General features: G+C 45.5%; 1 long non-coding RNA gene across 1 annotated transcript; it reads right to left on the bottom strand.

Moving 5' to 3' along the window:
- Positions 1-9,314: 9,314 nt before the first annotated feature.
- LOC144168729 (uncharacterized) lies at positions 9,315-25,640 on the bottom strand. The gene is made up of 4 exons (XR_013322213.1): positions 25,604-25,640; positions 21,258-21,417; positions 17,248-17,351; positions 9,315-10,857 (listed from the first exon to the last, which is right to left on the bottom strand). It is a non-coding gene; the product is annotated as an uncharacterized LOC144168729 (long non-coding RNA).
- Positions 25,641-27,516: the final 1,876 nt, after the last annotated feature.

The raw sequence follows: 27,516 nt of genomic DNA, 5'->3' as shown, positions 1-27,516 counted from the left end.
AGAGAAGTGAAATGGACTTAACAACACCCTTTATTACTTGAAAGAGACATTCTTGGTGAGGTTAAATCAATTCATGATGCAATAACGGGGGTTGCTTGAGTGTATTATTGTAGCACATGAGTGGAACATCTTTCTTTATATAATAAAGGAAGCTCAAACTCGGTGTTAGACTATCTCAGTTTGCTGTCTTTGCCGCCGTGGGCAGAGGCGACGAGATCGACGGTGGAGATGAAGGAGGGGAAGGACATGGAGGAAGAACAGGAGAATGAGGAGGAAATGCTTTTATTCAGATTTCTGAACGGCCCAGAGGGCGGTCTAGGGGAGTGGTTTTTCTTCACTGAATCCCAGATGCAGTTCGCGCCACCTGTTCTCTGTCCACCAGCTGAAACTGGGTGGGTAGAGAGGGGCTGTAGAGCAGCATCTCCCATTGCGTGTGTTGAGTAGTTGACGGAAAGAGAGGAGGGTACTCGGGGCTAAAGTCGTACACCTTTATGTGACACACCATTATGTGACACACCATTATGTGACACACCTTTATGTGACGCACACCATTATGTGACAGATTGTCCCTACCTCTGCGCTGAATTTACATTCAGCATCACAGCGATTCGGGTGCATTAAGTGTAGGCGCGTCGGGGGTGGGAAAGAGCAGGATTGTATGGGCCGCAGGGTAGTTTGTTGCTCTCTGCAAAGTCAGGGTAAGGCGAAGGTAGGGTCTGTCTCTGAAGGCGATAATGCTGGGTTATGTCCCTGAACGAGACAAGTGGGTGATTGTCCTCTTGCAGCTCCATAGCACGGGGCGTAAGAGCGTAGGCTTGTTGGTGGGCGTATTCGTTGCCCTCCATGAAAGCGTGAACGGGAGTCCAGATGAGCTGAATGGAACCTTTTGGGGAGTGGTTTTTCAGCACACACAGCAGGTCGCGACACCGAACCCGACCGGTAATTCCGGTACAGTTGTTGGGTATGGATGAGTACCGTCCGAATCCCTGGTTGAGTGACAAACAAGGCGATGGCTGCCCCTTTTGATTCTTAGTGAGGCACCCACAAGGAGGTAGGTTCTGGAGGTAGCCACGATGATGGCATACTGCCCTCGATGTTGGGAGGCGTCTGTGTAGATAGCTACATGATCCCCACCAAGGGTGGTGTTGAGCGCTTGAGCCCGTGTTTGTCGGCGACCCTTGTCGTGTGCGGGGTTCATATTTCTAATCAAAGAGAGCACCTTTAGTTCTTGTCGCCAAGAGTCCGGAAGTGCATCAAGCGGAGTGACATTCTGTGCTACACAGCCAACCTGGTGAAGGATGCGGCTACCCGCCGCAGTTCTGTTCATTCGTTGCTTCTCGTTAGAACGATGGCCCCCTATCAGCTCTTCCACCGTGTTGGGGAGTACCGCGATAAGCAGCCTCTCTGGGGGTGCACTCATAGGAAGAGCAACGGCCTGCTCAGCCGCCTTTCTAATCATTATATAAAGCTTCGTTATGTCCTCCTTGCCGAGAATCTGAGTGATTCTCGAGAGGACAAAAGTTTGAATTAATCGAAAGGCATCGCATTCTTTGAGGCCTCGTTTCTTGGTGGCAACTCGCCTGATCACGTGTATCATTTGATTGATGATCTGTTTGAGGCGCTGCAAGGATAAGTCACTCTTGGTGTTGGCCTGGAGATGTAGGTCCAGGATCATGATGCTGGGGCTTGGAGTGATGAATTTGAATGTATTCCTTGCTGTGGCCTTTGACGTGAGGGCGGACGACAAGGAGCTGTGGTTTTTTGCCGTGGACACTGGAGGCCAAAGGCTTTAGCACATTGGCGTACTAGAAGTGACATGCCACGCGTAGGTGGGAGCTTCCTTTAATTTTTTGTAACTCCTAGCACACGCGCAACGCGCGCAAAGTACCAGTAGACGTGCCGTGGGTGGAGCGCACAGAGGCGCGAGAGGTCGCGTGAAGCTATCACGTGGCATTCATCAAGAATGCAGGCGGCAAACCCGTAGACGTGATTGGTGAGTACACGAACTGTCTTCTCCGTCTCCGCGTGGGATTGTAGCTAAATCGCTAAGACAACGGACTCTCGCTTTGTTACTCTGCTAGTTCTAGGTTCAACTCCTGGCGGTGCAAGTAAGTTCTTTTATTTGTTTACGGGAGTTTTCTGTTGACGCCAACGGTCGTGAAAGAACACTTGGGGGGCAGAGGCAAAAAGCTTTGCTTTAAAACTTGAACCGGCCAAGAATCTTGATAAAAAGCAAGAAAGACGTTTCGGCTCTCGTATGCCTGCCCTGTTCACAATGAAAAGTGGGGTGGAACTCATCTGGCCGCAAGATGTAACGTACGCAACCTGCGTACACGTTTGGCAAGTTGCCCTCGTTGCAATTGCGTGTGTGCTCCGTAGTCTGGATGGCTATGAATTCAAGGTAAAGCCGCGGAGCCCAATTATTCTCCTTCGATTACTTTCTCACTGACCCAGTCTATTTCATGATAAGTTGCTTCTGCGTGTTCAATGACAGCACTAGAAGTCGCGCTTTGATTTCTTACGTCGTACAAGCGCTGCTTGAGTCTTTGCTGAAGATTGCCTGTCTCACCAACATAGCTCTGATTGCAGTCTGCGCAGGGAATGCTGTAGATAATGCCTGGGAGTTTTTCTTTCGATAGCTTGTCCTTTACGTTCACCAGGGAGAGCCGTAGCTTTTGTGTTGGCACGTGCGCTACCTGTACACTGCACGAGCTTAGAGCACGAGTAAAGTGCTCGCGAATTCCGAGTACATATGGTACCGGCGCACGATACTTGGGAGGCGTTTTGCCGGTCAGTGCTGGGCGTTCGACGGAGCGCACAAGTTGGTCAGGTTAGCCACTTGTAAGTAAGTCCCGAAGCGTGTGTTGTATCTCGGTAGCGATATCTTCCGGGTTGTTGCAAACCATCTTCGTAGGGCTTACAAGCGACGCGATTACCGAAAGTTTGTGGGAGGCAGGGTTCACAGTCTTAAAGTGGAGGTAGCGACCCGTGTGTGTGCTCTTTCTGTACAAACTGAAGGTCAAGGATTTTCCTTCGCGCTTTACCAGGAATTCGTGAAATGGAAGCTGGCCGTGCTGCTCCTCCGATACGGTAAACTTGATTGAGTCATCGATGCTGTGCGCTGTAAATGCAGTCAGTTCCCCTCTTTGATTACGTTCAAGCAATCGTCTACGTAATGTAGAAAGATTTTGGGCGCACGCCGGAACGAATCGAGAACGCGTTTCCAAGCCACAACATCGTAACGTTTGCTGCAATTCCGGCAGAGACCACCGCTGTCCCGTGTAAAAAGAGCGCTCTAAAGGGTAGTACGTGTTCTCAAGGAAAAACATTAGGACCCGCCGCAGATACGACACTTCAATAGGATTGCACTCCGGCAAAGATCCGACCCTTTCGAGCGCTGCGACGCATGCGTCAACTGCCAAGTCCGTTGGTATACTCGTGAAGAAGGACTGAAACGCGTCTTTCTAAGGAAAACGTGTCTTCTAACGCTCTCGCCGTACACGAAGAAGCAACGCGCCATGAAATGAATTTGGCCTATGCGAAAGTTATCAAAAAAGAACAGAATCAGACCTCACAGCTTCATCCTGAATCCCTGACAATCGAGACCACAGAACGCTCCACAGAACACACGTGTGCGCACGTTGCTTACGTTAGATATTGAAGCCAACATCACCAGATCACTGTCGCCCCCACTTTGCACTGTGGACAAGCGAGCCGAAACGTATTTCTTGGTTTTAAAGCAAAGATTTTTACCTCTACCCCCAAGGGTTATTTCGTGACCATTGGTGTCAACAGAAATCTCCCGTAAACAAATGGAAGAATTTTCTGGCACCTCCAGCAATCGAACCTCAAACTAACAGAGTAACAAAGCGAGAGCCTGTTGTCTTACCGACTTAGCTATGAGCCCACGCGGAGACGGGGAAGACAGGGGGTGCACTCACCCAGCACATCTATGGGTTTACCCCCTGCATTCTTGCTGAATGCCACATGATAGCTCCACGAGACCTCTCGCGCCTCTGTGCGCTCCACCCACGGCACGTCCTGCGCGCGTGTTGCGCGTGTGCTAGCAGTTACAAAAAATTAAAGGAAGCTCACACCAACGCATGGCATGTCACTTCTAGTACGCCAATGTGCTAAAGCCTGTGGCCTCCAGTGTCCACGGCAAAAAACCACAGCTCCTTGTCATCCGCCCTCACGTCAAAGGCCACAGCAAGGAATACATTCAAATTCATCACTCCAAGCCCCAGCATCATGATCCTGGACCTACATCTCCAAGCCAACACCAAGAGTGACTTATCCTTGCAGCGCCTCAAACAGATCATCAATCAAATGATACACGTGATCAGGCGAGTTGCCACCAAGAAACGAGGCCTCAAAGAATGCGATGCCTTTCGATTAATTCAAACTTTTGTCCTCTCGAGAATCACTCACATGAACCCCCTGTCTTCCTCTCGGGCAGGAGTACGTAATAAAACTTTATATAATGATTAGAAAGGCGGTTGAGCAGGCCGTTGGTCTTCCTATGAGAGCATCCACAGAGAGGCTGCTTAGCACGTGGCTCCTCAACACGGTGGTAGAGCTGATAGAGGCCCATCTTTCTAACTAGAAGCTCCGAATGAGCAGAACTGCAGCGGGTGGCCACATCCTTCACCAGATTGTCTGTGCACAACAGAATGCCACTCCGCTTGATGTACTTCCAGAATGTTGGCGACAAGAACTAAAGATGCTTCCCTTTGATTAGAAATTGAACCCCTCACCCGACGGGGGTCGGGCTCAAGTGCTCAACACCACCCTTGGTGGGGATCATGCAGGCGCCTCCCGACATCGAGAGAGACAGAGAGAGAATGGTTTTATGATACTGATGAGGTTTTTCCAGCAAAGAGGCTGACATGCTTCGTCAGGTGAAAAATGAAACGATTGAGAAAAGAAAAAAAAATCAAGAAAAGAAAAATAAATGCAAGAGGGGAAGATAAAAAGAAGGAAAAATCAGGAAAAGTAAAAGTGTGGTGACAATTGGAGTTGGAAGCAAGTTCAGGAGTTTGGTAAAAAAAGAAAATGTTGAAGTTTACTCGAGGAAATGTTCGCTTCAAGTTGAACAGAGTTCTGAGATCACGGAGTAGTCTCACGGGAACGCGGCACATTCAGCGTTACCATCGCAGCCATGATGAAGACATACACATGCGAAATGTTCACTTTGACATTCCACAGAGGTTAAGAGTTTAAAGATGAGGAACGTGGTTCTATATCACATGTATCACTGATGTTCACTACTGTTAAAGAGTGTTGACGAGACCTGAACTACGGAGGAAGCTGAGAAAGGCTTTCGTCACACGTGAGGCCATTTTAGCAGATGACCAGGGGCCAAGCACATCATGCAGCGTAAGACCTGATGTGGGAGTTTGCCCAAAGTCACTGTCAAGGAGAGTCTGGGTGTATCGTATCGTCTACACACACAGATGACATGGTTGACGTCTTCTGGACAATGGCAGTGCTGTCTTCGGACAATGGCAGTGCTGTCTTCTGGACAATGGCAGTCTTCGCACAAGGGTGAGCTGGTCTTCTGAAGCTTAAAACGGAAAAGGCGTGTGTAGGTGACTTTCAAACGTATGCGGTGTATTACAGCTGCGTCATGGTTGTTGAGACCAGGCGGTAACTGGAAATTACATTCTGGGTAAAGGGAGTAGAGTGGTGCATAGCGGCGTAATGGAGCAGCCCATATGGAAAGCTGTACCTGCCGCCCAACATAGGATGCCAGTGCGGCCGCATCTTTCCTGGAGAACGGTACGGTCGCAATAGGAACCTCATGATTGTGAGCCTGGGGAGCTGTAGCGTCTCCTGTTGAATTGCCTGATACACCGCAATGTTCCGGAATCCACTGGAGTTCCATGAGGTGGTGAGTACTTACGGCTTGGTAGTGTAAAACGCGAATGTCTCATTGTAGCTGTTGATTAGGAAAGGACTGAGGCATTGAAGGGCCGCGCGGGGATCTGTAAAAATTTCCCATTGACTGGCTGGCTGGGTGGGGATGTATTGAAGAGCCGCACGTATCGCAGCGAGCTCAGTCGCTGTAGATGATGTCCTGTGGGTGAGTTTTAGAGATCGTGGTTTGCGACTCCGGAATATAAACAGCAATCGTTGAGGAACCTTCGGTGACTGAGCCATCCGTATATATGTGGGTATGGCAGGCGTATTTGCTGTGTAGCAGTTGCAGAGTAAAAAACTTAAGAGCTGGAGTGGGAAAATCTGCTCTTCGCCTGATTCCTGGCACGGTTGTGTGAATACTCATGGGTGGGAGCAACCACAGCGGGTACAAAGGCAGAGATGGGGCCTGGTATTGTTGCGGCAAGAGGTCTTCCAGATCTGGAGCATAGGTCTCAGCAAATGGGTGGTTTGGTTGTCTTGTCACAAACCATAAACCCGCACGAAACAGTTCCTGTTTACGCAGTGCCACCGGCATCAAACGTCGACATTCAATGATAGTCCTCACAGTGGATGTCGTTTTTCGGGCGCCAATAAACACACGCAGTATGCGCACCTGCATGCTTTCTAAAGCCTTTAGATTTCCTGCTGAAAGGGGAAACAAGGCAGGCAGGCTGTAGCGTAGTAGATCTTCGCAGAGTGCGTCGTATAGACGAAGAAGCGAGTATACTGTGCAGCCGCCAGAGTTGCTAGAAAGCATTCGGAAGATGTTGAAAAATGATGTGAACTTTTCCTTCAAACTTCGAATGTGTGTTGCCCATGTCAATAATCTGCCAAATGTAACTCCCAGAAATTTGTGATTTGGGACGTACGGTATTGGGATTCCCATTACAGTGAGCTCATACCGTGTAACGTCTCGCTTCGTGAAAGTGTTGCCGCTGATTTTTTAGCGGAGATTTCGAGACCGTGCGCCGCAAGGAACGCTGCGATGAAATCTATTCCCCACTGAAGCTTCGCACGGAGCACACGCCGATTGCGCCCGGAGCACCATATGCAAATGTCACATGCGTATAGGAAACTCGCGACAGGTCGTGGCAAACACTTTTCGATTCCGATGAGGGAGATATTAAAAAGTGCTCCACCTTGCGGAACGCCACGAGTTATGCTGTGCTTCTGTGTGTCGCCGTCAGGGGTGGTCATAAAGAGGGTTCTGTCGCTGAGATAATTCGACAGCCAGTCATACATACGGCATCCAATACCTAACAAATTCATTCGAAAGCGGATAGCGTCATGCGTGACCGAGTCATACGCAGCCTTGACGTCGAAAAACACCGCTATGACGGTGCTACGCTGTGCTTTTTCGCGCTTTACACAATTTGCAAGGGCGATAACATTATCAATACTGCTCCTGCCCTTTCGGAACCCAGACATCTGTGGCGGGTAAACATTTCTGTTGGTGAGGTCCCAATCCAATCGAAGCAGCACCATTTTTTCCATGAGCTTGCCTACACAGCTCAAAAGTGCAATAGGTCGGTACGACTGAAGGTCTGTTGGATTTTTGCCTGGTTTTAATATTGGCACAATGCGAGCAGTCTTCCAGGTGGGCTGAAGGCGACCAGTCATCCAGGATTGGTTGAAAATGTCCAGGAGAAATCTTCTCCCGGCATCCCCTAGATGAGCGAGTGCAGTGTAGGTTATGCCATCTGAGCCAGGGGAAGAAGACTTGTTAACCGATGATAAAGCCATGGCGAGTTCCGACAGGGTGAATGAGTCATCAATAAGGGGCTTTTTATCGGATGGGCGTCCAATGTCCGGGAGTGTAAATATCGTAGCCGACGTTGATGCAGCCGCAACTTTTCTACAGAACATCTCTGCCACGTCTAGGATTGTGAGCTTATTGCGCAACGAAATCGAATTAAATGGGTGGAAACACGTCGGTGGTGAGCGCAGACTTTTGACCGGGCTCCATATTCTGGTAAGGGGCCTCCTGGGGTCCAACGTTGAGCAGAAGGATGTCCACTCACGCTTAGCTAATTTGCACATGTGGCGCTGAATGCGCTTCTGCAGGCGTCTGGATGATCGAATGTCCTTAGGTGCCAAAGTTTTGCGCGCTCTTCTTTCTGCTCGCCGGCGTATGGCACGAAGCCTTTCAAACTCTGCGTCAGCGACATTGTATGACTTGGGTAATATGAAAGTCTTCGTGCTCGTTTTGCGCGCCCTAGCCATCGTGCTTACGAAGTCATCGTAGCCCAACACTGGACCCAGGCACTCTTGGATTGCTCTGGCGAAAACATCCCAGTTGGAGAATCGGACCTGATATTCTAGATGACCTCCTGGGACACCATGGAGTGTTATGTAAGTAGGCAGGTGGTCGCTGCCATGAGATTCAATGTCCACAGACCAGCTTATTCTGGAAAGCAGTACAGAGGAAACTACAGTATGTAGAGAGCACTTGAAACTCCTTTGCGGAAAAAAGTTGGTTCCTCGGTATTAAGTACAGCCATACCTTTCTGTTAAGCAACATCTCCCAGCAAACCGCGTTACGTTCTGTAGATATCCTGGAGATGTCAGCAATCGACGTTGCAGATGTCCAGGAGACGTACCGTTCGGGTCGGACTTACATATACTCAACGTTCCTACAACTGCAAAAAACCCGTCCGAATCACACGAAGGATGACGTACTATAGACGTCTCATGGTACTTTTATACGCTGTTTACGGGACGTTACCTTAGTGGTACGTCTTATGGATATTGTAGTGGTACATATGCAAGACGTATTGGTACGTCTACTCTACATTGTTTTGCTGTCTTTGGCACAGACATTGCTTTGTTAAATCCCCATCTAGTCTACGTTAGTACGATATTGTCGAGATGAACCTGTATGCATTAAATTTACATTCTTTATACATTATTTAGGAGCTTGGCCAGCCCTCTTTGCGAGGTTGCCTACGTGTCGTGGGCACTTGTGCTTCAAATACATGCCTTCATTCAGCACTGTTTATTGTTACTTGGTGCCTGGTTACTAGAGTAATGTGATTACACTTTCGAAGTGTTGCATACTACTTGAAGTCTCATGTGAAGAGCTAAGCTGACATAAACTCCTTGCAGAAGCACACAAATCACAGCTCCAAACAAGAAATGTTGCATCGAAAACAAGTGGCACCAAGTAACAGCAAACCAGCCCTGATCAGCACAAGTGCCCTTGACACTAAGGGAACCTAGTGTCATCGCATTCCAGGTACAGACCACACAGCACGGCTGCACTGGCCTTCTGTAAATAAACTATTAGAGATACAATTAGAAACTAATGAAAATGATGGTCTTGCCAAGCTAGCTGTAAAGCTCGGCCAAAAGAAAGCTTTCAAAGTACACATAAAACAAAACAGTTCAGGTAAAACAGTTTATATTTACTTCAAAATTATGCAATATGGTTTTGCAACACAACCAGTTTTGATGCTATATATATATCTGCCTTGGCTTAAAGAGTACAGATTTTATAACAAGAATAACACAAATTTGCATGACATTAAATAAGTCACACAGATTGCCAAAAAATAGTAAAGAAAGCAAACATCAACCCAGGTTACAAAAACAAGACAGTTATGTAACTTAAAATATCTCACACTAAGTGAAATGGTTAGAAAACAAAGCAAAAAAAAGTATGTGGAACGACACAAATGATTGAATGGTACATGGTCACAAGAGCAAGACAAATTAATGTAACTAAATAATTCACAGCTAGTGAAAAAAAAAGAGAAGCAATAAAGCAATAGCAGGTAGAAAACAAAGTGATTGAGTGGTAATTGTGAGTGCCAGATAATATAAGTGACTTTAAATAAACTCACATCTAGGGAAATGGTTATGAACACTAGAAAAAACTTGTATATACAGAAATGATTGTACGGTGGTTACAAGAGCAGTATAATTTACGTGACTAAATAATTTACACCTAGTGAACTAGCAGGACAACAAAAAAACTTTGGAAACAAAGAAATTATATTGAGTAGTGGTTAGGAATTCAGCACAAAGTTACACTACTTCAATACTTTACACAAAGCGATATACTTTGGGAACAAAGAAAAAATGTGGCAAGTCAGTTACGACATGAACATAACACCTAGTAATATGATTGAGGAACAATAAAACAATAAAAATGCTTGGAAGCACAGAAATGATTAAATGGTGGTTACTATAGGAAAAGCAGAAATTTACGCTTTAAATAATTTACACCTTGTAAAATGGTAGGAGACCAATAAAACAATTTAAAAAAGCTTATAAACACACAAATGATTGAATCGTGGTTGGGAGTACAGTAAAAAGTTACATGACTTCAATATTTCACACAAAGTAGAATGCTGCAAAAACAATGCAAGAAAAAAATGTGCACACAGAAATGATCGAATGGTAGATACCAGAGAAATTTACACGACTAAAAATTCACACCTAGTGAAATGTTTGAAAACAAGAAAACAAAAAAAAGCTTCGAAGCACAGAGTGATTGAATGATGGTTAGAAGAACAGCTGTGACCTTAAATAACAGAGAAATGATTGGGGAACTATAACACAAAAAAGCTGAGAAACACAAATGATTGAATGGTGGTTACGAGTGCACTCCAAATTTATACAATAAAATTCCACCTTGTTTATGATGGGGAAGAGTAGAAAAAGGTGATATATAGAAATGAGTGAACGGTGATTACAAAAAGAGCACAAATTTACGTGACTAAATAATTCCACTCAAGTGAATTGTTTAGGGCACCATGAAAACAAATGTATACAAAGGTGGGTTGTCTTGGGCTGCCTTGGCTTGGGCTGCCTTTGCTTGGGCAGTCTTGGCTTGGGCAGTCTTGGCTTGGGCAGTCTTGGCTTGGGCAGTCTTTGCTCGGGCAGTCTTTGCTCGGGCAGTCTTGGCTTGGGCTGTCACACTGCAGCTTGTGTCTGAAGTGTGAAAGTAAAACAAATGGCCCCTTTCTAAAACGAATGCAACATATTTAAGAGCACTCATTTCTTTGCAGCATTAGCAATAATTATCCCTTGCCGAATTACAATAGCAGATGTCTTACCAACCCACAGAAAGTGTAATCACACTACGCAAAGCTCTTATCGTGAGGGGAAGCACTCAGGTGTGCCCCCAAAATCCCAGTATACCAGGGTCCCTCCCCATCAAATGTTTACAAGGAGTTCCTGACAATTGTAACCTTCCAGAAAAAAAGTGCGTGCCAATCCAACCTCTGAAGGTAAAGCGAAGCTGCAAATGACACCCACATGATTACCCATGCGACGTCACTTGAATTCACACACGTGGCTCTACAAGTGAAACCAGAGACAAGTGACATGCACTTAATCACAGCTCACGTGAGCTTCCACCAATTTTTACTCGCACTTGGCGTATGCACAAGGCCCGCACACAGCTGTACATGTGCCATGGGCAGCGTACAGCGGCATGAGATGTCGCATGATGCTCTCACATGGCATTACCTAAGCAAGAAGGCAGGGGAAGCCACAGATGTGCTCGGTGGGTGCCACTCTCATCTGTCACCCTCATCTCCGCATGGGTTCGAAGCTCAATCGGTAAGACAATGGGCTCTCTCTACATTTTTCTATTCATTCCAGGTTCGTTTCCTGGTGGTGCCAATAACTTCTTTTATTTGTTCGTGGCAGTTTTCTGTTGACACAAATGGGCATGAAAGAAACCTCGGGGGGTAGAGATACAAAGCTAAACATAGTTTATATATGCGCTTTACTGGGCCCTTTGTAAAGCTTGAGCTACAGCTTTACTAGCTAGCTACAAAGCTAGTAAAGTTTTGCAAAGTTAGTGTAGTGCTATTTTTAAGTGAACACGAGGTGTCACCTCGCAGTGGAGGCAAAGTTTCCTGCCCCCACCTAATTTAAGTATATGAGCACAGAAATTTCCAATACGGCCTAATCATTAATGAGGTCTTAAAATCACTTCAAAAGAAAGCATATGCCTGTTTTTTTTTTTTGTAATTGTACTGGATCTCAATAGATCCCATAATAGCTCTAAGTACCTCTTTATTCAGATATGCTGGAACATCCCTAGGTGTTTCTAAATACTTCTAATCAAAGGTACTTCCTTTACCTACGTACTATGCTACTGCGCACAATCCCTCAGCAAAAAAAAAAAAAATCTGAAGGATGTGTATTTCACAACACACTTGCTTGTGAGAGAGCTGCAAAAAATACCATGGATGCAACAAAATACCGGAATGCTTTTGTCAGGGGGGAAGGTTGCTGGGCTAAGCCAATTAGCCATGGCCAGACCGCGTTTTTTTCTGTCAAGACATGTTCTCTTGTTCTTGTGTTTTTTTTTTGTCTTTTTTTTCTCAGGTTTGTTTAATTACCGTTTGTAAATTTGTATCCTTCATTCAATGCTTTGTTTTGAATGTAACACACTTTGTACTTGCCAACCTGCTTGGTCTACGGACAGCAGTATCTTATAAATAAATAAATAAACAAATAAATAAATAAATAAATAAATAAACATTTGACATCTCACCCCGCGATATCAGTGCCCTTCATGCTCTTCTTCAGGCCACATCACGTTTTTTCTTTCCCTTTTCTTTCTTTCATGGGTTCTCACTGTCATTCCTCCCAGTGCACCTCTGTTGCCATTGCCTTTTTTTATGTGACAGAAGCAATAAAAAAGGCCGAAAATCTGGCGTCACCGTGGCCAAGAGGTGGCAGGCACAAGGAATGCCACAAAAGAAAGTAAAGCAATTGATTTTAAAATAATTGGTTACAAATGGCTCCAGGCATTCATTGGACATGGACCCCTCCGAATCCAAGGCAAGCGCATGTATCCCCAACAAACTGAATGATTCAGGTCTTTACCTCACTAAAGGTGGCCCTAGTAGCCCCAAAAAGGCACATAATCGGGGATACACTATAAACATGTAATTTTAGTTGTGCCCGTGATAGCTAGAGCTACGATCACACAGCAAGAAAGTTTGACATCCACCTCAATGCAGCATACGGCTACAAGGGAAAGCTATACAGATTCCTCAGAAACTTTGCAGTTGAAGAAAAATTCATCCTGGTCCAGGATGTCAACTTGGGACCACTGCTTGAATGGAGCAGTTGCTCTACCAACTGAGCTAACGAAACGGCTAGTCGTTTGTAGACAGAGAACAAATTGATCAACAGCTCGAAGTGATGTCACTTCAAGCTGTTGATTAATTCGTTCTCACGCTACAAACCATAGTTTCTCACTAACTCACCTAGAGTGGAATCTGGCGCTAGCGTCAACGTGATTCGGCGAAGGCGCTCATGCCTACATGAGTGCCGCCTAGAGTGTACTAGAATAAGGGAGTGTCCCGAGCGGCAGCGCCGAGCCACTCCGGTTGGCGTCGACATTGCCAGGTAGCGCGACTGCACCCTTTCGCAGCTGGTCTGGCGCAGTGAGACTACGCGTCTGGCCATGCACTGCAATCTTCTCGCGTTCTCTTTTTGCTTTCAAAGACATTCAGAAGCTAAGCAAAATTCTAAGCGGCCAAACGCAACTTTTGCTTTACTTACTACTGCTCCAGGTCGTTCACGAGAACTGCGGCCTCGATGTGGTGAGCCATTCTGGTTGCAGGCACCTTAGTTCGATCCGCTATCCGCAATTTTGATTCACCTCGAGCTTTATATCTGGCGCGGGCGCTCCTGAATGTCAATGAACTGTCACCTGTGTTCTCCGCAACACGCTGTTAGGCAACACGCCTGACGAAAGATAATTACTTAGTTTTCCCGAACTGGCAGGTGTTCAGTCCCTACACAGGGAAGAGCATCGCAGTTCTAAAAACACATCATTGCTCGCATAGCAGCATTTAAGAGTGTCAAATTTTTTAGCCTAGGTGTCGCAGTCAATTCTGATGTATTATTCAGCGCATGTGCGCAAATAAGCACGTTGACACCCACCCCCATCTCCTAAAAGGAAGTTTAGACCCACCGCATAGCACAAAACGGAACTAACTGCTGCTTACCAATATGGCAAGGAGTCCACCATTTTTCAGAGATCAGAGGGGCTATCATGGCAAAAGACAAATTATTTTGTGGTTTTTTCTTGTTATAATTACTATCAAAAAAGAATAGTAACTAATGTTAACTAACAAATCTATCAACTATGCCATGTTACATGTTAAGCAAAGTTGTGTATAGCTAATGGCACAGCTTCACTTTTTTTCAAACCCGGTTGCAATATAAATAATATACATTATGTGAACGAGATAGAACAGATTACATTTTAGTGTGGGGGCACAGTTTATTTCGCACTTTTGTCCAGTTGTACGAGCATTTGCCTATAGTTTAGCATACTTTGCAGATTGCCGTCTTTTTGAATTGCTTCTGTTGATGCTTTTGATGTAGAAGTGAATGCGGGTCATGAGGTAAAACGCGCTCACCTCTGCCGCAACAGCCTTACAATGATTACTGCACCCAAGTTCGCACTGCTGCTTAGCCAACACCACACTCAAAATGTCAAGGAAGCTATCATAAACTCACATGCCAGTCCTTGACGAAATACACTGTTTCACTGTTTTGAAAAAAAAAACACGTCAGAACGCACCCGATTTCACTGAACGCATGTGCACCCACTGCCTTCCACGTTTCGTCTAGTCTGAAGGCCGCGGCGACAGCGCGGGCACGGCTGACTAGCTGCGAGATCGCGCACCAGCGCCCCTAGCCATCCTAGCGGTGGTCGACGGCGCGCGGCACGCCGAAAGCAACGCTGTCTCAGCCCGCTCGGGCCACTCCCCTATTCTAGTTCACTCTAGTGCCGCCATAGTGTGTAGTTCGGCTGAAGTTCGGTGTGGCATGGCCGGCAAAGACTTTGGGGCTACTCCAATTGAGTTTTTGTTTAAAAAATTGCTGCCAAAAGTGCCGCTGTTAACAAACTTTATTTTATATAAGACACTGTGTTAGAGGGCTTATGTTTCAAAACAAATTTGGGGGTTATGAAGAAAAAAAAAAGCAGAAGTGCTGCCTTCGGCTCACGCCACCAGATACAGCGGGCCATCCCGGATTTATTTTTAAATATTACATACTTCAAAATGAGTAAGGTTTGCTATGATTTTTTTGTAATATCAACGATTTAGCTAAAAAAATTGTTTAGATTGTTTTAAACTGTGTTCTTGCTTCCTCTCAATACAGTATTATTATCGTATGCTATGCGTTTTGGCAGGAGAAGCAGATGCAACATAGAGATGCAAGAATTATGTAATCGCGTCGTATTTGTTTTGTCCAAGCAGATATAAACAAACTCATAGGCGCTGCTATTACCACAAGTGAGTCTTCAAGCACGCGCGCAAAGCATTATGAAATTGAATGAACGCTTTAAATGGCAAATAAATACTGGCTTGTCGAGTAACTATGTATGTTGCCTCATTGAACCTGTCCAAGGCAGCGCATGCTTCCAGGGGTAAGTAAACGCAGCGGCGGCGACGAGCGATGCGAAAATTGTAACTGAATGTGTGCAGAAAACGGATAGTGTGGGCCAGCGTAGCTTATTTAGTGGCTGTAGTGTGGGCGGCGGCGGTGGCAAACAGTATTAAGCGGCATATAACAGGCCGCTGGGACCTTCGTTCGCTTTTTGCCGTCCAGAAGCAGCCCACAAGCGAGCGGCAGCGGTGATACAGTGAACTGTAGCGACAAGCAACGACGACAGAGGACATTGGCGGCAGTGTATTAATTTTTTTTCGCTTGTCGCTGTCACCCAGTACACACTGCTGTTGTATCTTTTGAGTTACATTTTTGGCATCGCTTATCGCCGTCACAGCATGTGGTCACCCCTTCATCTTAAGAAGCTCGCCGCTAACGCGAGCATGCGTTAAGTGCTAATCACGCTGTTATTTAGACATATCTGTGATAGCCATTGAATGCCAGAAATTGGCACCCCAAAAACGGAAAAGCACACCGCAAAACAGAACTAACAAGCACTTCAGAGCCGAGAAGCCTTATCCATAGCCCTTTGTACTAGTCACTTGGTGCCAATCCGATTCGCACACTACTCACAATTCCCATGGCGGAGTGCGATCGCAGCGACACTTTCCGCTCTAGGTGATATTGAGAAACTCTATGCTACAAACAACTAGCCTCCTGGTTAGCTTAGTTGGTAGAGCAACTGCTCCGGTCAAGCAGTGGTTCAAATTCACATCCTGGAACAGGACGAATTTTTCTTCAACTGCGATGTTTCTGAGGAATCTGTATAGCTTTCCCTTGTAGCTGTACACCGCATTGAGGTGGATGTCAAACTTTCCTTTGCAGAAACTTACTCCACCTTCGGGATTCTCCCTAAATCTGGTCGATGGTGGAAATGTGCTGGGAGAAAAAAATGGCTCCAGTCCACGGTGTGAAGGTGGTTGTAAAGCAAAGCTTTAAACGACACCCAAAACAATTGCCCATCTCACGTCACTTGAATTCACACACGTGGCTCTACAAAGAGTGAAACCAGAGATTCTGCCAGCCATTACTCGATGAAATTTTTGAAGGTGGCGTCCCGAACTCAGCAGCAGCATCGGCCAAGGGCGGGCTACAGCGGCGGACGCCACCGCTGTAGCCTGGCCGTGAGTCGGGAGAAAGAAGACAGATAGGAGCGTCTTTCGAAGGGTGAGACAGCGGAACCTAGCCATCCTGAAGCGCTAGCTAGAGGCTACACCACTGCACACAACAAGCACACACACCGAAACAATTCGGCATGTGGGCTTAGTGATTCCCATTTATACCGATGTAAACAACAGTTAGTTTAGTAAGTTTGAGAATAGCGAGAAAGCTGAGGAACTTTTTATATCCTCTATTTACCAGAACCAGTTGCTCCTTTTGCCTTTCGTACTATGTACCTCTTAGAACACAACCAAATTGGTATTCAGCAATAGAGAATACACAGTCCTATTCTCCCATTCGTGGCAAGCAGTGCGCAAAAGGTGGTGTTTTTATAGCGCCAGATGTCTGTATGTGGCCTCTACATTTCGTTTTTCACCCTGCAAACCAATCCTTAATGCATCTTTGCCGTACGACCACTTAATTCAGTCGTGTAAAGGTTACCCAGGAGGTGCTGTCGAACAAGTTATTCAAGCCGTGCAAAGGAAGTGTGCAATGGACGCAAAGCTGGACCAAAACAGGCCCAAAATAACGGTAAGTTAAGCAGATGACAAAACCATACAAAGCCATGCCAGCCACCTCTGTGCGGGAATGCTGGGTAAATTCGCCGCCTCATCTACAGTGTGCTCCGTGAGTGAAACCCTCCGCACCCCCTTTCCCTTTGCTGCGTTGGGAATTTATTGTCCTGCAAGCCGCAAAAGAACCCTTGGCTAGTAAAGCTAAAATTGTTACCTTTTCTGACGCAAGCCTGTGCCTGGCAGGAGCATGACGCAGCCATTCCCGTATAGCTGCTTCAACTTCAAAGTCAGTTGCACCATGCGAAGACTTCACAGCAGCTGTGCAAAAAGATACATTAGTGCTCATTAGTGCCACAGCAACATCAAAATCTTCACTTACAGTTGAAACATAGCCCTGGAAATTTCTCAGATCAAAACCACAAATTGACCACATGGCCACAGTGTCACCACACTTTTAAAAGGGCCATGGACCCTAAGATTCGTTCTATTTACAAGAACTAATCTCCAGTGACCCATTCAGTTCTATTTCAGCCACAATACACCTTTTTGAAAAGACAAAATGCAAGAAATATTGAAGAACTTTTAAATTTTGGGCTACACGAAGTTAGCATACGGCGAGTGGGGGGGGGAGGGGGGGATACATTAAGAACATATCAGTGTGTTAACTGCCCATTATCATTTAATTGACTAGCTCAAACCCGCCCCAGTCCAATGCGCAGTAATGTGCCTTGGTGCTGTGGCTTGGGCTGGCCCCTATTGCACAAACACAATTCCCCGACGTCACAACGAAATCGCTGGAGAGTGGCTGGGGAGTCCCCACCAGCTCTTCTGTTCCCATTAACATCGCAATTTCCTCGAAGTTTGATATAAATTGGTATCCAACTTGTTGATGCCAGTTTTCCTGTTGAACAAAACTCGTATTTTGTCTTCATGGCCCCTCTAGAAAAGTTAGTTTGCATTCAGTAGCGCTCAGTGCAAAATACGTCAGTTGCTGTACACACAATGACTGCATCTAGGTTGCAATAAATTGCGTGCTTCTAAAGCCTAAAGTGTTTAAACTAGATGAACCTCCAAATTCTAGAAGTTTACCAAGGCAATAACACCCACCTAAAAAATTGAGCCAACGTCTAAAAAAATGACTGCAGAAATTCACGATATTTAAGTAGTTGCTTGAATCCATTCTCAAGATCAGATTGATTGATTGATTGATTTGACTGCAGGCTTTAATGTGCCGATGCAACACAGGCAATGAGGCCCGCCGTAGTGTAGAGCTCCAGACTAATTTTGAGCACCTGGGGATCTTTAACGTACGCCGAAATCTCGTGCACACGGGCGTTTTTGCTTTTTGCCTCCATCGGAAAAAGGCGCGGCGGCGGCCAGGAATCGAACCCGCGTCCTCGTGCTTAGCAGCGCTGCACCTTATAACCACTGAGCCATTTGCGTTGGGTATTCTCAAGATCAGTGGGGCGGTGTCAAAGAAGGAAGGTGAGAAGGCGTAAATAAGGTGAGGCTTGGGCAGCCTCACCTTCTTTAGGCAGCTTTACCACTGATGGCTGTTACAGCAACAGCTTCTGCTGCAGCATGCAACTTATCATGCCACATTGCAATGCCAAACTGTTCAGCAAATAAGGAGCACAAATTAATATGTAAACAGGCCATGCAGACAAAATACAACTTTGCTGACTTTGAAAGAACTAGCCTTCGGTAGCTCACACCACTCCATTCCAGCCCAAAAAAGACGTTTTCTTTAAACAAAACAATGCAACAAATATTGAAAAGCTTTGCAAGGCACTGACGTAATTTGGGCAGGAGTGATGTATTATGGGCTGCCACTATCAACATAGTGATCAGTATGTTAACTGCCTGTTAGCATTGAAGTAGTACAGTTAAAGGAATTACCGTATTTATTCAAATATAAGGCGAGGGTTTTTCTCAAAATCCGTAGTATCAAAGTCATACCCCGTCTTATATTCCAAGCTCAGTATATATGGTGATGTTGGTGTGAAAGTTTTGGTTTCCACATTATGACCAAGAGTTCAAAAACACTGTTAGAAATGCAACATAGAGATTTCAAAATAACACTTTACACAAATGCAGGCTGCAGATAGTAATTACAGAGTTTTGGCAACTGCAAGTGTGCTGAAAAGCTTGTGATACAGCAGAGGCCATGGCAGCAGATGTATCCGACCATGTGATCGATCTAAGCCAGCAGTAGCTGCTTCAAGCCAGTAAAAGCCACAATGCTTGCAAACAAGTCAGGACGCCATCTTGCATTTTTTGTTGGAGTTCTCGGAGTCCCTCCTGCAAGATTTTTATAGTGTTTCTAAAGTGGGATTCTCAGTGTATGCTGGGGATCGCTGCCCAGTGTGTGGTGGACACTTGGGCAGCGATCCCCGAAGCCATGGTGGCAGCAGCCTCCCGCAAACACTGCATTTCTATTGCTCTTGATGGCACTGAGAACGCTGCCCTCTTCAAGTGCATAAGTTGGAGAACTCGGATACCACCTCTGAGCACAGCAGTTTCTGAGCGTGCATGTTGTCTCCCGCTGAATAAATATCTTCATGCGCAGATAATTTGTGAAAACTGGGTGTCTGCTTTGCTGAAAGGTAAGGAATTTAATTGTCTTCCTTCCTTCGTTTCATATCGGCAGAAATATACTTTTTTTCTTTTTTGACCCTCCAAACAGCACCCTCCTCTTATAATTGCATACATAAGGTAATTGCCCAGTCATTTTTCTTGGAGGTGGCTTTGGTTAGAGGTGCATAAACATGCTTCTGTGATATCACACAGACATCTCCAGGAAGTGGCTCAGGTGTCAGCACTGCGTCACATGCTTTTCCTTAGTATGCAGATTATTTGTTTCAGGCCTGTGATAAAATTGGCATTATTGTTATCGGCCCAAAGAACAAAAGAACAAAACTGGTATTCTGTCTTCACGATTCCTTTAATTGTTAGCAGCCAAGGTCTCCCTAGATGGGCTGTCTGATGAGCTGTAGGGTTACCACTGGGGAATGGCTACTTTCATGGCTACTTTCATGGCTACTTTCACTAATCATGCTTACCAACCTATAGAGCGATCATATTATAGTCCCCTTTTATTGCATGTTTTTTTTAACCGTTTTCACCTAGAGTTCCCATCTAGCAAGTGGTAATAAGCTGCAACGACCAGCATCAGCTTGTCATTGCTGCCAGTAGTCTGTTGCTGAGCTTTGCAAGCTAAGCAACATCGCTATTTTCTGCTGCGAGTTGGAGATGCTTGGCAATGTCACCTTTCCTCATTGATAAAGCAGAGTGCTGCATACTGAGCTATTCTTTTCATGCAATGTTTACTCAAAGTACAATACTGCATTCAACACAATGCAGACCTGTTCAAAGTTCAATCAGGGTATCCCACTGAATAAAGGAAGCAAACTGTGCGGTAATATCAACCATCGTGATTTGTATGCCTTAAAACTTTGCCAAAAACCCAAACTAGTAAAATTCACTGACATCATCACATCCCAAGGCAGTTTCATAAGGACCACAGCGGATATTAACTACAGAACATTATGTAAACAAGAGGTTAACCCTTTGCGGTTCATTGCCTGGCCCTGCCCGATAACCGACAACTCAACATGGCCACAGTGGTCCCCTGTCGGGCTTGCCCGGCTTCGGAGTCTAAGGTTAAACTTCGTGGGCTTCCTCACTGCAATGTGCCCATATTCTTTGTATACATGATGCACCACCTCTAGAGGAATAAGGGAAATTTGTTAAAGTTTTCTCACTCTGCACTAACGTGCAGCACAATGTCCAGAACAGGCCATCTGGATTCTAGAGCGTTTTCACTTGAACGCTGTTTTCTCAGAAGCCTTACTGTTTCCTCATCACGTGCGTTCTATGGCGGCGCACTGACATAAAGCAATGATGACTTCAGTGATGAAGAGAACTGCATGACTCCATCAGTTAGCGATTACAGGGGTTCTTGCACAGTTTGCGTTCTTTTTTGTGGTGCCCGAAACTGCCAAAATGGTTGCAAGCCATAACAGTCGGAAAGGGGGTAAAAATTCTGTGCTACAAAGGCTCAGACAAATTTAATACCTCTTCTAGCAAAAAAAAGTAATAAGCTGCCGGTTGTCAACACAGCTGACATTTGCACAGGATGTGACTGACAATAGAAATTGGGGCACTATACATTGTCTGGTGAAAGAATTTGATGTCTGTAATAACATGAAGACATCAACTTACACACAATGCCAGGTGCCAGTCGCAGCTGGGAAAAGGAGTGTTTCCCCTTCTTGCCCAACCATGAAAACTCCATGGCTAAGCTGTCCGCCAACAGCAACTTCAGCAGGCGCCTTGCACAAACTGCCGCTGTTGAGCCTCCCTGGCTAGAGAGTTCTTCAATCTAGGCATGGGTACAGGAAAATCTGTGTTGTTAATACAGCCTTTAACATTGATGTGATGCAGAAATCAAGGGTAATGTTCATTCGAGCTTACTCCACTGCACACCAGTGACTTTCAATGTGTAACGAGATATAACACGGGGGTTTTAGTGACTGCTAAATCACCTGCTGTAGCAATAAATGCATCTGTATGTTGTTTAATTAAGAGGTGCTCGCCTGGAATATAATACATTTTCTGTAGGTACCCATTGTGAGTGGAGCAGCTGGCAAGGCATTTGATTGGTGAGAAGAAAAAAAAAGAGGAACCAGTCATCTGACACAGTACACACGCTCCTCTCCTCAAACTACACCACAGAAAAAAAAAGAGGCAATGCTTTCATTCACACATTTCACTTTATGCCGCATGGCAACTCCAACCTTAGCCTACACCTCGGGAGAGGGGGGGGGGAGAAAGAAAAAGAAGAAAGTAAAAGATTGTGTTCTGATCATGGTGCTCCCACAGTACTAGCCAGGCTTTTGGTGCTATGGTGTATGGACTTCCAAACATCAATACACTGCAGATACACTTCTATAAATGAATATATATATATAAAAAGCTAAGCCCCGTTCAGCATTTTGAAACTTCATGCAGCAGTGCCTGCTGCATGGAGGAAAGGAAAGCTTAGGACAGGCCGTGACGTCGTGTTTCGGTGAAGCCGCAATGCTATTCTTGCAGGTTGCCCCTTTTTGCTAATGTTTTGCACGCACATGCTACTCTTTCCACAATCTCTTTTGCCACTGCTGTCTGCTTTGTCTCCTTCGGCTGACCACTGGGTACTGGCTGGGCAGCTCAGAGACGTAGTGCCTTGATGGGTCAGCCTGCAGTGCTGTTGCTATGATGCAGTTGCCAGTGGCCTCCAATGTGCATGAAAAAACCATGCGACTTTTTCCACACAACTACCAATTCTCTCCTACTTTCCTGCGTAGCCTGCTGTGAAGACAAACTTTTGAAATAAGCACAATGTTTGTTTTTGAGTGGCATTCGGTTCAGGTAAGGATAAATAAAATGCTTCAAATGTAGGTTTCACGAGTGGTTCAATTTGCACATAGTTTGTGTATTTTTGTGAATCCCACAACATACGTTGTAAGTGGTCTATGCACTATTGTAAAAAAACTTAGCTGTACAGGTTATAGAGCTGTGACCCGAGAACTATGCAGGGAATTTTCAGGAGGACATCTAGACACTACCAGAGGAATTAAATACGTACAGAAAACGTTTGCTGCTGTATTACGCCCTATGCCCTATCCCAGCCAGAGTGGCCGCTTTTCAGATGGAGACGAAAAGCAAAAAACGGCTGTGTGTCAAAATGTCCGCACACATAAAAGATCCTTAGGTGGTCAAAATTAATTGATTGATTGATTGTGGGGTTCAACGCGCCGACGCAACGCAGGCGATGAGGCGCGCCGTAGTGGAAGGCTCTGGATTAATTTCGACCACCTGGGGATCTTTAACGTGCGCCGAAATCTCGTACACACGGGCGTTTTTGCTTTTCGCCTCCATCAGAAAAGCGGCCGCTGCGGTTGGGAATCGAACCCGCGACCTCGTGCTCAGCAGCGCAACGCCTTAGCCACTGAGCCACCGCGGCGGGTAAATTTAATCCCAAGCCTCCCCCTGCTACAGCATACCTCATAGCCCACATGTGGCTTCAGTGCACTGAAACCCCACAATCAATCAACTTGCCGTCTGTGTACCTGGCTCGTAGGCGAGAGACTAGAGATAAGTACTGAAAAAATGATACCCCCGGTAACGACAATGCTGCTTACAACATGTAAAATAAAAGTATGAACTGTAGAGCCTGAAAAAGCGCACTGTTTTAACATGAATACCTTTATTACTGAAGTTACAATATTCACGTAACTTGCTCATTAAACCTAATGCATATTTAACCTTGACATAATACCTTTTCCATCACCCTTCACTCTCACTGCATCGTTCCATCATGCTACCTTTATTTGACAGCATTACATGTCCTAGTCTTGATTTAGGTTCTTAATATTGTATTAATGGCTTTTTAAAAGGTTTACGGTTTCTCTCCTTTCCTTTTTTCTGCCCTGCACACCAATTTCAAACTAAAAGCTACATTCTCATTAAATGCAGCAAAGCAAAATATTCACCTTTTCACAGGCAGAAACGAAGCAAGCTGCACAGAACTAGCTCAACTGCTCCTGCCTGAGGGGAGCAGGGCTTTATAACCCTCAACTCGTGGACAAATTTCTGTGCAATGCAGTAACAACTACAGAGCCGAACGACACTGTTTTGCTGCGCAGCTGGACGCAGTCCAACAAAAATATTTTGGTGGGCATAATCTAAGCAATTTAAAAACAGTGCTTATTGCCTTCAATAGATATTGCCAATAAAGTGATAGTCAGAGTTTGTAAAACAGAGCATTAAATGTAGATTTTTGGGCTTCTTGTTTGCCGTGTTTGCCACTGGCATCGCATAGGTTCTGGTCAGGAGAAAAAAAACACGGTGTTCTTTTTGACAGCAGCTTTCTTCCCATACAGCAGCTCGAAACTTTCTTCACCCCACTGAATTTACTTGAGAACAAAAAGCTGTCAAAACAAACGAAGCGAGTGGCCTGCAAAATGTGGGCCCAAGTGACACTGACGCAACTGGGACTCTCCATCATTTCCGCATTTCATTCGGTTAGCCGAATGAGCCTGGCGTAAGCTGGCGTAAGTGAGCCAACGGTCGCATGTCTCAAGACGAAGGTCTTGAAATGGTAAAACGGCTTCGTTTGGCAACTGGAAGACCACTTGAAGTTGTGTAATGACAAGAGTGCAGCGGTATGACAGTTTCACCTTCAACGCACTCAACACAATCCAAATGAGATTTTACTTCGTGCCGTAGTGGGTGCGTGCTCGTTATACCATGCCTGTACTATTCAAGCACGTTGCATGTCTGTGGTACTGCCCAGTTTCAGCCCCAGAAGAGTTAACATATCAGAGAATGCCTTCGAAACTACATATAATTCAAGTTAATTCATTGATGGTACAGAGCTGGACGCTACCATCCATACAGTAAATGATTAAGTTGCTCCGAGTTCTCCAGTAAAAGCATTGGCTTGTATTGAGAAACAAATGGGGTGTAGGGAAGGAGATGCCAATATGCCTGCATCAGTGAGCGTGGTTCAGTGCATTCAACTACGGATCTCATGCAACGAAATGATCTGTAGCAAATGCGTATCTGTCACGCCAGAACTGAACTCAAAACCAATTTATCAGTCAATACACTGGCGCAGTAACACAAAGAAGTTTGCTCTCCCCTGTAGCCTCCTTTCCATTGGCACAGAAAGGTGTCCCCTAGTACTGTAGTCTGCACAAAGGATCTAGACACTGTACTGCACAGGCTAGGACTTTGGTGGCAATGGGCACATAACTAGTAGGAAGCTGTTTTAATGGCCCCCTAAGAAATACCAGGGGACCACAGGGGCAATTACATGATTATGAATATGGTCGTGAACTTCGCGGAGTGCCTTTTTGCGAACATGCGGCTTTGAAGTAACCTTCGGCATGTTTTGAAATCTACCGCAAACGTGCGCGGCACCGCTGACATGCCAGCTAAATGGCTAAAAAAAATTGTAGAAATTACAGAATGAGAACACTGATGGGCATTTCAGAAACGAGCACAGGCAGCTGCCCACTTCTAATCCATGCCACGCACACACTAGTCTTCAAAACGTGCAATGGCAGATGTAGAAAGGCTACATTTAGACAAAAATACAAGGCGGTTAAGGACACCAGTAGGGCAGCATGCGTGCTCCTCCGATCGCTCTACGCCTGACAACGAATTAATTAAAAAGTGCGTTTATGTCAGAGCGCGAAATTTTTCGCGTACTGGTCTTTCGAGCTGAAAACTTGTGACGTCTACGATGCTAAGTCGAACGTGAGCGCATAATTGCTGTCATATGACGGGATGCCGCCTTCAGAGAACGAAAACCAATTACACAGAAAAATGCACTCTGAGAAAATTCAAAAACGTATTTCAAAAATAACGGCACAACTGACACTGACAAAAAGGCTCTGCTGTGGACTTCAAAATACCAAGAAATGTGCACACTCGTTTCTTATCACCTCGCCTAAGCCAAACACAGATCAACAAAGAACTAATACCACACAACGACACAACATATACTACTACGCACGTACTTTCTTGAACGGCAGTCCTTTCCAGGGCTCACGGGCGGCGGCGACGTCCATCCCACAGAGCACGGGAACAGAATGAAAGCCGTACGTTTCCTTCTCCGAACTTTCCCAGCCCTCACGGCCCACGCGACTGGGTTATAAAGCTATGACTGATAATAATAATATGACTGATATGACTGTATAGTTGGTATAGTTTCAAAATCTTGGGATAACGGTACAACAACGAACAAAAAAAAAAGCAAGCCAATGTTGCCAACTGGTTACAGTTACAGCAAAGTGTAGAACTGTTGTTAGCTTTATATAACGTGTTTTTGTTTCGACAAATTGTTAAATGATAAATTTTTGCCTTTCTGGACACAATTTTCCATATTGTTTTGAATGTGTCATAACACTAAGCTGCATCATAGCCTCCTTTGCATAGCAATCACAGCGATCACAGTTGCATAGCAACGAGGGCTAGTACCAGCTGGAACTAAAAATTAAGTTCTTAATACATAACTATAGTTATTTCAACTGTATAATTGCTTGAAATAAACCGCAATAATAAATTTTGACAAAATCAAAGCCATACATTTATTTTATTAGTTTTTTTACAATGGCAGCTGGTGGCTTCTTTTTGAGGAGCCGTAGCCGCGTAGCCGGCCATGCTGGCCGTGGACGGTCACGCCATGGAGGAAGAAAACTTTTCTTTCCTCCATGGTAGACGCGGAAGAATGGGAAGAATGGTCGTCGATAGCAGTAGGATTTCTTTCTTTGTGGTAGTGCCTCTAGTGTGACAGTTCATTAAGAGTGAATATTTTCTGCTAACTACTGCAGCTAATCCTCATTATATTTGCGTGCGTGCGCCTCGTTACTGGGGCCGTCAAAATGAACAAAAATGACGCCCGAAGACGCTGCTATGTGGTGTTCAAAACGCGGATTTTGTAGTGCGTGCTGGCGGTGTGATGCTTTACCTGTGGTCCGGCCAAGTTGTAGCAGAAGTGTGCGCTTGAAAAAGTCCTCTGAAGTAGTCGAGCAATCTGCCACCGAGTCGCTGCAATGGGCGGTCATCATTTTCCAGGTGGGTAAGTTTATTTGGGTGTCGTTTACAGGCAACATTTTGCGGCGTGTATTGCTTCACTCGCACAACTGTGAGGAAATATACATCAAAAATTAAAGACAAAATCGACGTGAAGTGTGTAAAGGGCCGTCCAGGCAAGAGGGAGACCAGCTGATTAGACGTCATCTGCAGTTCTGGGACTTGGTGTATAGGTTCCGCCCGTGCTGCATTTTCTGGTGGCAGTGTTTAGCGTTCTGTCTGGGAGGAATGCGCTAGGCACTACCAAAAATAAAACGTTTGTGTTGCTGATTGAGTAGGCGACAGAGCGAAAGGCCACCACTGCGGGTTTCCCTTTTTTTTTCGTCTTGCGTCCTCTACTCTGGCCCTTACCAGGTACTACATTTAACTGCTTAGCTTAAGTTACACCTGTTGAAAACAAACTGACTTAGCAAGCAGCATTTTCTGCCACGAAGATCGAGTGACAAGGAAGGTTTCCGTCTGCAGTAATACCAGTATCGTTTTAATTCATGTAGAATGCAGCCACATGTTTATCACAACTAGCACGGCGTGATTATAATAGTAGGGCTGTGCCTAGAGCCTCGTAATCATGCTCCGCCACTTTGGCGGCCCAATTGCATGTTAGCAGTTACAGCGGCCGATGTGCATAATTTTTACTGCGGCGTGCACTGTTGCGGCACACTCAGCGTTGTGCTGTGTGGTCCTCATTCTGAATCGGTGCACTTACAGTGACAACGGCCAGTAAGAAAATGAGTGCTGACTGTTGTGCGGTTTTAAAAAGTGTTGCAAGGTTGACTCTGTAGTTATATGCCTCCTGTGGATGCAGTTGGTGTTCGATGATTTGTCGATTTTTGTATTT

The sequence above is a fragment of the Haemaphysalis longicornis genome, unplaced genomic scaffold (assembly GCF_048455015.1).
Source record: "Haemaphysalis longicornis isolate Haplotype H1 unplaced genomic scaffold, Haemaphysalis longicornis Haplotype H1 scaffold_2, whole genome shotgun sequence".
NCBI lineage: Eukaryota > Metazoa > Arthropoda > Arachnida > Ixodida > Ixodidae > Haemaphysalis > Haemaphysalis longicornis.
Note: the sequence above shows the minus strand (reverse complement) of the source record. Positions and strands in the feature narration are given on the sequence as shown.